The following is a 10,509-nucleotide window of genomic DNA, read 5'->3' on the forward strand; positions in this document are numbered from 1 at the left end:
AGGCAGATAAATCCCCAGGGACTGATGGTCTGCATCCCAGAGTACTCAAGGAGGTGGCCCTAGAAATCGTGGATGCATCGGTGATGATTTTCCATTGTTCTCTCGACTCTGGATCAGTTCTTCTTGGTTCTTGGTCCTCCAAAATATTCCAAATGGAATTTAAACTGGAGGTGGTGGAGTATGGACTTAAGCAAGAAGTTCCTGTGGACTGGAGAGTAGCCAATGTAACTCCACGTTTTAAAAAAGGAGGGAGAGAGAAAACGGGGAATTATAGACCAGTTAACCTTATATCGGTAGTGGGGAAGATGCTTCAGCCATTGTTAAAGATGTTATGGCAGAGCATTTGGAAAACAGTGATAGAATCGGTCAAAGTCAGCATGGATTTATTAAGGGGAAATCATGCTTGAGAATGTAACAAGTAGAATGGATAAGGGAGAGCCAGTGGATGTGGTGTATCTGGACTTTCAAAAAGCCTTTGACAAGGTCCCACACAACAGATTAGTGAACAAAATTAGAGCACATGGTATTGGGGGGTGGGTATTGACATGGATAGAGAACTGGTTGGCAGACAGGAAACAAAGGGTAAGAATTAACGGGTTCTTTTCAGAATGGCAGGCAGTGACTAGTGGGGTGCCGCAAGGCTCTGTGCTGGGACCCCAGTTATTTACCATATATATTATGATTTAAATGAGGGAATTAAATGTGACATCTCCACGTTTGTGGGTGACACAACGCTGGGTGGCAGTGTGTGCTTTGAGGAGGATGCTATGAGACTGCAGGGTGACTTAGATAGGTTGGGTGAGTGGGCAGATGCATGGTCGATGCAGTATCATGTGGATAAATGTGAGGTTACCCACTTTGGTGGCAAGAACAGGAAGGCAGATTATTATTTGAATGATGTCAGATTAGGAAAAGGGGAGGTGCAACGAGATCTGGGTGTGCTTGTAAATCAGTCACTGAAAGTAAGCATGCAGGTAGAGCAGGCAGTGAAGAAAGCTAATGGCATGTTGGCCTTCATTGCGAGAGAATTTGAGTTTAGGAGCAAGGAGTCCTGCTGCAGTTGTACAGGGCCCTGTTTAGACCGCACCTGGAGTATTGTGTGCAATTTTGGTCTCCTAATTTGAGGAAGGACATTATTGCTATTGAGGGAGTGCAGCGTAGGTTCACCAGGTTAATTCCCAGGATGGCGGAACTGACATATGATGAAAGAATGGGTCGACTGGGCTTGTATTCACTGAAATTTGGAAGGATGAGAGGAGATCTTAGAAAAATATATAAAATTCTTAAAGGATTGGACAGGCTAAATGCAGGAAAAATGTTCCCGATGTTAAACGTAGAAAATAGGTGCAAGAGGATGCCATTAGGCCCTTCAAGCCAGCACCGCCATTCATTGTGATCATGGCTGATCGTCCACAATCAGTAACCTGTTGGGGGAGTCCAGACCAGATTTAGACAGAAATATGAACGGATTTTCAACAGTGTGTTAAAGGAGACTGATTTCTAATAAGCAATCCAGCACTATGATTAAATGTAAATTGATATATATATATATAAATATGATACTGGGACATAGAAACGTGACATAGACACCCAAAAATTATTGTTGCAAAAACCAACGCAAACACATTTATTTACAAGTTTGACAACCGTCTGACTCTATCAAAAAGAAAGAAGATAGTTCCACAACCGCAAGTAGTCTTTTCAGGTAATGTAAAATTTACCACACAATTGTTAACATATGTAACATGGTGTCTCAATGGCATTTGATTGCAAAGGTAGAACTTCTTTTTTCTAATTCATTAAAGTGTAGTTATACATCCTATCCGTGACGGTCCACAATGAAATTGGACAGTAAACTTCTAACCTAATTATGGCTGTGTAATACTAGATTGATTAGAGGACACCATTACGTACTTTATCTACGCAAGGAAAGATTAAGTTTAGTTCCATTTCTGCATGCAGTACATCAAATAACCATTTAATATTCACTTTAGAGCAATGTTCTCCTCTCAACTGTTGGCTTTTTAAATAGTAATACTTTCCAGTTTTAGGATAACAGTTTGTTTGATTGCAATACCACGTACGTAACGAGACACCAAAATGTGGCATACAATGGAGTGTGTAAAATTCAATTCATAATATGGAAGAATGAATTTATGTAATATAAAATGGAGTTGTCTACTGATTAACCTTCTTAATATTACAGTGAATGAGTGGCAAGAACTTACTATTGCTTGTCTTTGGATTGTATTACTGGTCATATTGAACTACCCGCTACTTCACATAGATTGGCCACTAGGGTAAAACAGGCTATCATCTGCAGGGCATCGGCACGCTTATTTACAACCGCGGCATTGTTTGCCCAATGTATGACCCGGCACAAACATTGCCGCGGCAGTAACTAGGCGTGCCGAAGCCCTGCCGATGATGGGCAGTTTTACCCTAGATCTATTGACAAATACATTTAAACAAGAATTTAATGTGACTTTGGTCATACACCCGATACCTCACGTACAAATATTACTTAATTGTTTCACTACTTATTTTACGAATTAAAGTGGATGAGTGCATACACCGACACGTCAAGCGATCTAGAATCGCTTTAGATATGTACAACACCAAAATCAATATGTGGGACTACATGTCGAACGAAACATCAAAATTCATCCTGGTATATCCCCCAAAATACATTTAAAATACAAACAAAATCTTACCTTTCAATACGCCGACAGGATTGTGTCCGATGGGCTGCGTAAATGCTTTAATTAGGAAGATTACGCTGGACAATTGAACGTCTCCTGTACGTAACCAGCAGACGTTCCGAAGACACGAAGGGTCATCAGGCTGCAGCACCGTCAGCAGAAAATTGATACACTACACTTTCCCGCGGTTTCGTTCCAGACAGCAATGTTATTGTTTTTATAAGTTGACAGTTCCACCAGACATGAAAACAGCGGGTGAACGATGCCTGCTTATGCGCGTAACGATTTGGACACGGAGAATAAAGTAATGTCTCCTTCGCTTTAAAGTATGTTGAGTTAAGAATTTTGGAACATGTATTTTTTTTACTTGGCTTGGGCATCATAGAAACAAATGAATATCGATCCGATATATATTCATTTTTCATAATTGCCAACGGCATCTTACGTACGTAACTCTCAGGACACGATGAATTACGTACATGAGCATAATATGTTTTGCTCTCCCACATGAATATGTGCAACTACTTTCTCCAAGCAAAGTCGGGCTTGGAAAGGCATATCAAACGTCCTCAAAAATATTTGGTCTAGACAAATGTAGGCCATTACGATAGGTATATATTTTCACTTGAATTATGATGTGTAAAAAAATGTCACATTTTCGTGTCCAATTATGGGTAAAAATCAAATACAAATTTGAATTTTACAACACTTGAAGAAAGTCTGGAACCATAAGTTTATATTATGCATTACATGGCTATATGAAGTACCACACACAAGTAAAACTTTCCCATCAAGTAAACAGAATACACTTTTGCATACAAATAAAAATAATGTTAAGAAATCTCTCCAGTATCATAGTTTTATACATATACAACTGAAAAAAATATTATCACTGTATATTTTATTAATTTTGTTATTGTATTTTATTTTGTGCTTTATTAAATATATCATATTCTTACAGGTACTTACACAAAAACATTTTTTCTTACCTCTCAGTGTCTTTGCAAATGCAAACTGATCCCTCTTGCAAATAGATTGCATTACAAATGGGTTTCAGGAATGTTACTCGTTGGTAGGTAGGAGGTGTCCTGTTATTATTTGGTTGGGTCTGAAAATTGTTTGAAACAATTTATTTAATAGTGAATGCATTTTAAAAAGAGACCCAGACAATGAAATCTATACAAACAAAGACAAGCTACTTTGTACATGACAGATAGTACAAGCAGTGAGGGGTCAAAATACTTCTGATTCTATCTGGTTATTTGCAAAAGGTGGAATAGTCCACCTCACTACAAGCCACTAACATTTGGTAATTGGACAAGGCTCACTTTATCTGCCACAGTGGCACCTAATGGTTGAATGCCATATGTATATTCCAATTCTTTTGTATTTCCTCTAACAATTTATTCATTTCTGATCAGTTTCGAAATATTCCCAGTGTTGCCAGTTTCGACCAATGAAACTCGTGTTCACAATGATCCCGTCCACTCCATGGACTGCAAGGTCATTCTGTCCTAGGTCTCCTCCATTGTCAGAGTGAGGCTAAACGCAAATTGGAGGAACAGCATCTCATATTTCGCTTGGGCAGCTTACAGCCCAGGGATATGAATATTGATTTCTCTAACTTCAGGTAACCCCGGCATTCCCTCTCTCTATCCCGCCCCCACCTAAGTCGCACTCGCTTCTCTTTTTCACTCAACAGCTAACAATGGCCTGTTTCCTTTATCATCTTCACTTTTTTGCTCTTTCAATCATTGTTCTTGATCTCTCTACATCATCGTCTATATCTCTCGTTTCCCTTATCCTTAACCAGTCTGAATGGTCTCGACCCGAAACATCCTTATCTCCAGAGATGCTGCCTGTCCCAGTGAGTTACTCCAGCTTTTTGTGACTATCTATGGTTTAAAACAGCATCTGCAGTTTCTTCCTCCACACAGGTCAATATTGTTGCCTTTTTATCAATACAAAGCTGTTTTAGATTATGTATTATGGTATACTGTTTCTTAATCCAAGACTGTATAGTAATTGAATTATATCTAAATTCTACATTGATTCATTGTAAATTCTGTCTTGATGATCCAAGACTCAGACTAACTGCTGTTGTCTCAACAGTTCTGGCAATGTTTTGGCATGTCTGTTGAAGTACTGGCTTCCTTCAGTTTGAGCATCAGTCAGTGGTTGTCGTACTTCCTCCTGGTCTTGTGGAAGGTGTATTTTGCTTGGCTGGGTTATTTTGTTCTTTCTGCCATTCAGTAGCTCAGCAGGTGATTTCATGTCAGCTCAGGATGTTTTGGTCTGTATTGTATATAGACCTTCACTGCATCCACTCTCCTGCCTATAAGAGACATTTGTCTCTTTGTAGCTTCATGCCCTTGTGCAAAGTCAATGGCATCTTGGTGGGTCAACTTCTTTAGTTAAGTTTAGTTTATTGTCACGTGTACCAAGGTACAGAGAAAAGCTTTTGTTGTGTGTGGAAAGACAATACATGATTACCATTGAGTCATCCACAGATACATAAATAACGTTTAATGCAAGGTAAAGCCAGTAAAGTCCAATCAAAGATAAACCGAGGGTCTCCAATGAAGTAGATAGCAGTTCAGGACTGCTCTCTTGTTGTAGTAGGATAGGTCAGTCGCCTGATAACCGGATCCCTTCTGTCCCTTTCGATGAGACCTCTGGACGTCTTTGTAGATTGTTCCCCATATGAATTGGTCAAGGACAATGTCATACACCTCTTGTGTATCTCCGAACTTACATTTCAATGCAATGTTCTTCAGCTTTGTGAGGTAGTCATCCACAGATTCATCATTAACCCAAGAAAAGAGTAGTGATGTATGCGATCGCGGGTCTTCGGTTCAAGGTTGTAGTGGCAATTTCAGTCCTTACGATAAAGTCCTCTCCGCTTGCCACCACTTCACGAAGGCTGGAATGATCGATCTTCACGCAAACCAACATCAGAGATCTTAAAGATGTTTCAGTTTAATTAGTCATTTATTGAAGTAGTAATACAAACAGATTTGTATTTATCCAAGCTTATCTCTCATCATAGGTCTGAGGAACTATATCTTGCCACGCTCCTCCTTCTCTGAAGCATCCCGTCTCTGCATTCCCAGATAGTACCTAGTTCTGGCGCCTCCCTGTACGTTACGCCATATGTATTCATCTCATGGCAACCCCCAAGTGTCCAAAAATAATACAGCAAGCTACAAAATAATAAAATATGCTAAAACAGCTAGTAAACACAAATGGCTCCTACACATATATCATGAAATAATTACTAATAAACATTAAAAGGAGTCATAAAAACTTCACACATAATCAAAATAAAGCATGGACTATATGTTGGCATCTAATCTACTTTAGTGTTTCTTCAATCTTTAAGGCCACCAGTCTTTGCTGTACTCAGATATCAGCTTCTAGGAGCAGACATATTTTCGTTATCGGTCTTTCCAAGATGTTGCTCTTAGTCTGAAGTCGAACTGTGCGCACAAGACCTTGTGCATATGGTACGGTCTCCAATTTTCTGCCCATTAGCCAGGAGCCTCGCGGGGCAGTGGAATCAGCCACCAGAACGATGTCACCTTTAGCAAAGCCTTTTTTCACCTTTGACCATCATTGTCGCTCTTGGATCTGAGGCAAGTATTCTTGTATCCACCGTTTCCAAATATTGTAATATTGTACCTGTCTCCATCTTTACAAAGAGCCCAGGTGGTAGTATAGGCTTGCCTTTCAACTGAAGAAGATGGTTTGGCGTGAGTGCTTCCAGGTCCATTGGATCATCAGAATTCTTGGTAATGGGTCGATCATTTAAAATTGCTTCAACTTCATAAATTAAAGGATGCAGATACACTTGACATAGACTCCTGCATCAATGCATTACAAAGATTAATTTGTTGACCAGGTCAAGTTTCATCTTTAAGATCAGACAATGGCACAAATTTCATCGCAGCGGAAAGAGAACTTGTTGGCTAAGAACAGAGTGCAGCACATTACGAACCATGCAGATTAATCGTTCCCAAACACTGCCGTGATGGGATCCTGATGGAGTGTTAAAGTGCCACCTTATCCCTTGCTGAAGCATAGCATCCTGGATCTTGTTCTGATTCAAGGTATTTAATGCTTCTCTCAATTCTCTTTCCGCTGCGATGAAATTTGTGCCATTGTCTGATCTTAAAGATGAAACTTGACCTCGTCGACAAATGAATGTTCGTAATGCATTGATGCAGGAGTCTGTGTCAAGTGTATATATATCCTCAAGATGTCCTGCCCTGCTTGCCATGCAGGTGAAGATTACACCATACCTTTTAACAAAACTTCGTCCTCTTTTGACTTTATAGGACCGAAGTAGTCTACTCCTACATCTGTAAATGGGGGCTTGTCTGGTAGAATTCTCACCAGGGGCAAATCTGCCATCTTTTGTTCCCCAACTCTTCCCCGCTGTCATTTACATACAACACATTCTGTATTGATTTTCCTTGCAGCGGAATTAGCTTTGATAATCCAGTATCTTTTACAGAGGAGAGACAGCATATGATTTCTTCCTCCATGACCGAGCTGTTCAAGGATGTGTCATAACAGTAGTGTTGATATGTGAAGGTCCTTCGAGAGAATAATAGGATGTTTAGCCTCTTCAGGCATCGCTAGTCTATTCAGGCGGCCGCCTACTTTCAGAAGTCCATCATTCCGCACTGGATCCAGTTTATATAAATGACTGCTTCTTTTGATGGTATACCACCGCCTTCTAGTGCTGATAGTTCTTCTTGAATCTTTGTCTTTGACTGAAAGAGGTGATTGCGCTTTCTGCTTGAGAAAGATCTTCTGGATGTAAACATTGACAGCGGAGTGTTGCTTTAAAGGCTTGCATCACCTTTTCAACCTTCTCTTTCAGTTTGCCAGGATCCTTTTCAAGGCTACTCACAGCAGTCTGAATTTCATATCATATACATACAGCCGGAAACAGGCCTTTTCGGCCCTCCAAGTCCGTGCCGCCCAGTGATCCCCGTACATTAACACTATCCTACACCCACTAGGGACAATTTTTTTAATTTTTTTTTACATTTACCCAGCCAATTAACCTACATACCTGTACGTCTTTGGAGTGTGGGAGGAAACCGAAGATCTCGGAGTAAACCCACGCAGGTCACGGGGAGAACGTACAAACTCCTTACAGTGCAGCACCCGTAGTCAGGATCGAACCTGAGTCTCCGGCGCTGCATTCGCTGTAAAGCAGCAACTCTACCGCTGCGCTACCGTGCCGCCCATTTCCTTTCTCTTTCAAGTCAGCTGCAAGAGTATTGTTTTTACTTTAAGAAGCCAAGCTCCGGCAGTCTTCAGTTTCCTCCATGATGAGAAATAGGTGATCAGAGAGCTTGTGGAGTTCAATGGATCGTTGACAATGACGTTCATTGTAATGTCTTGCTTGATTTCTGGATCATTGGCAGGGATTGCAGATTCCAAGTGAGGTTTTGACCATTCTCTGTCTGACTTAGAGAAATTCTGGTCCTTTGATCCATCTATTACAGCTTAAGAAGCAGTCTGCTGTAAGTCCTCTAGATGCTTCATCTGCAGAATTCTCCTTTGTGCTAACATATCTCCGAGGTGATACATCAGTAGCATCCCTTATAAAAGAGATTCTGTTTGCTACAAATGTTTGAAAGCGTTTAGTTTCGTTGTTGATGTACTTAAGCACCATTGTGCTCTCGGTCCAGATGGATTTGTCCAGTTGAGGCTGTAATTCTTTTTGCAACCTTGTATCAACTCTGACAGCTAGGACTGCAGCTGTAAGCTCCATTCGTCATCTGTTATAATGGTGCCACTCTGGATTTTCCCATTATGAATGCAATATGCACTTCTTTGCTATCGTTTTCCAGTCTTAGATATAAAACAGTACCGTAGCTCAGTACATTATGCCCAGATATGTATTCATCTCATGACAACCCCCAAGTGTCCAAAAATAATAAAGCAAGATACAAAATAATATAATATGCTAAAACAACTAGTAAACACAAATGGCTCCTACAAAGATGTTGCTCAAACATATCTAAGAGAGATTTTGTCTTCTCTCTATCCTCCTCTTGCTCAAATGTCCAGCTGTTGTACAACTCTAGTCCCTTCACTCCTGTCCAGAGAAGTATCTCTCACTAGTATCCTTTAACACTGTTTATATTTCTGTCTAAATCTAGCAAAGGCATTCACTATATCAGAGGCCTCCCAGTCCATGAGTGCTGCTGGAACCAATGTATTCATTGCAGCCATGTCTGATGTGATGCGTGTAGGGTTGCATTTCCAAATGTACCTGACTGGAAAAAGCAGACTCAATCGGTTACATGCATTTTAATCTAGTGTGGTTACTCACTCGTTTTCACTGGCATATAGCTGTGCAGGTTTATTAGTAGATTAATTGGCCTCTAAATTGCCCCTTGTGTGAAGGATAGAACTAGTGTAGGGTGATCGCTGTACTTCTGAACTAAAACTAAATTTAAACTTTAGCAACAAAACAAAGTCAGTCTTTTGTTGAACATTTGAGTCCTCAGTCTTGAGTCTGAAGAAGGGTCTCGACCTGAAATGTCATCTATTCCTTTTCTCCAGAGGGGCTGCTGGCCCGTTGAGTTGCTCCAGCCTTTTGTCTCTTTCCTGAGTCCTCAGTAACTGATTAAAGAATGTTTAGGACTTGTTGGTTATCATAAGAATTATAACTGCTGTTATGTTTTGTAGTTGCAAAGTCCAAAATGAAAAAAGAACAAAGTCACCACTTTGTGTCATGGTTCAGTTTAATAACTTTCAACTTAATGGCTTTTAATCTGCGTCTGTACTGCAGACTGCTCCTGGTCACACAATGTCAGTAGTTCCTGTTCTCAACTGGCATGTCACATGCGCAGCAGCTGCGGCTTACCTGCAGTCCGTTTGTCTTTTATGTTTTTTGTTGTTTTATGTCTTAATTGTAGTGTTTAGATGTGATGTAGTGTTTTTTGTGGTTGTGTACTATGTGGGGTGGGGGGGAACTGAAAAATTGTCTCTTCCGAACGGAGATCCGATCTTTTTTTTCTGGGTCGTGTCTCCGTTCCCGCTGCGGCCTACCATCGGCCAAACACCTGGAGCTGGTGATCTCCAGCTGGGACCACCTTGGGCTCTGGTTCGCAGACCCCGCGGACTGTACTCACCACCAGCGGAGCTGGCTGCCTTCCGAGGCTGTGGTGGCGCTGCGAGTGCAGCTGCGACTCGTCTTCGGAGGCTCTGGAGACTTCGGCCGAGGGCCGCGTGGACATCGGAAGTTCGCTGGCCCCTGAGTGGGGGCCGACATCGGGAGCTCCGGCAGCGGCTACACCCGCCCCGAATCGCGGGCTTGGGTCAGCCGCTGTAGACCTTTCACCGTCCGACGCGGCCTGGAATAGGCCACGGGATTTTCTCTGCCCGGCGGGGGCTTCAATGTCGGGAGCCACGACCTCCCTGACGTGCAGCCGCAGTGTCTTCTCCCGCCCCAAATCGCGGGGCTTGGGTCCGCCCGCTGCGGACCTTTCACCGTCCGGCGCGGCCTGTAACCGGCCGCGGGACTTTCTCCGACCGGCGGGGGCTTCAATGTCGAGAACACCGACCGCCCGAGGTGGCAGGTTCCACAGCCTGACCGCGGGAGAAGATGGCAGGGGAAGAGAAAAGACATTCTGGCCTTCCATCACAGTGAGGAGGTGACTGGAGGAGACTCACTGTGAAGGATGTTTCTTTTTTTTTGTTTTGTGTTGGTTTGTGATTGTGTTTGTTATTGCTTATTTTTATTGCTCTTATTGGTGGACTGTGGGTAACAGAATTTCGT

General features: G+C 41.9%; 1 protein-coding gene across 1 annotated transcript in view; it reads right to left on the bottom strand.

The window, feature by feature from the left end:
* Positions 1-2,793, bottom strand: part of LOC144608094 (protein-arginine deiminase type-2-like) — a 43,701-nt gene extending 40,908 nt beyond the window's left edge. The window contains exon 1 of the mRNA XM_078425420.1: positions 2,715-2,793. The gene's annotated coding sequence lies outside the window, so the exon portion shown is untranslated. The remainder of the gene's footprint in view (positions 1-2,714) is intronic.
* Between the last annotated feature and the right edge of the window lie 7,716 nt (positions 2,794-10,509).

The sequence above is a fragment of the Rhinoraja longicauda genome, chromosome 30, assembly GCF_053455715.1.
Source record: "Rhinoraja longicauda isolate Sanriku21f chromosome 30, sRhiLon1.1, whole genome shotgun sequence".
NCBI classification, from domain to species: Eukaryota; Metazoa; Chordata; class Chondrichthyes; order Rajiformes; family Arhynchobatidae; genus Rhinoraja; species Rhinoraja longicauda.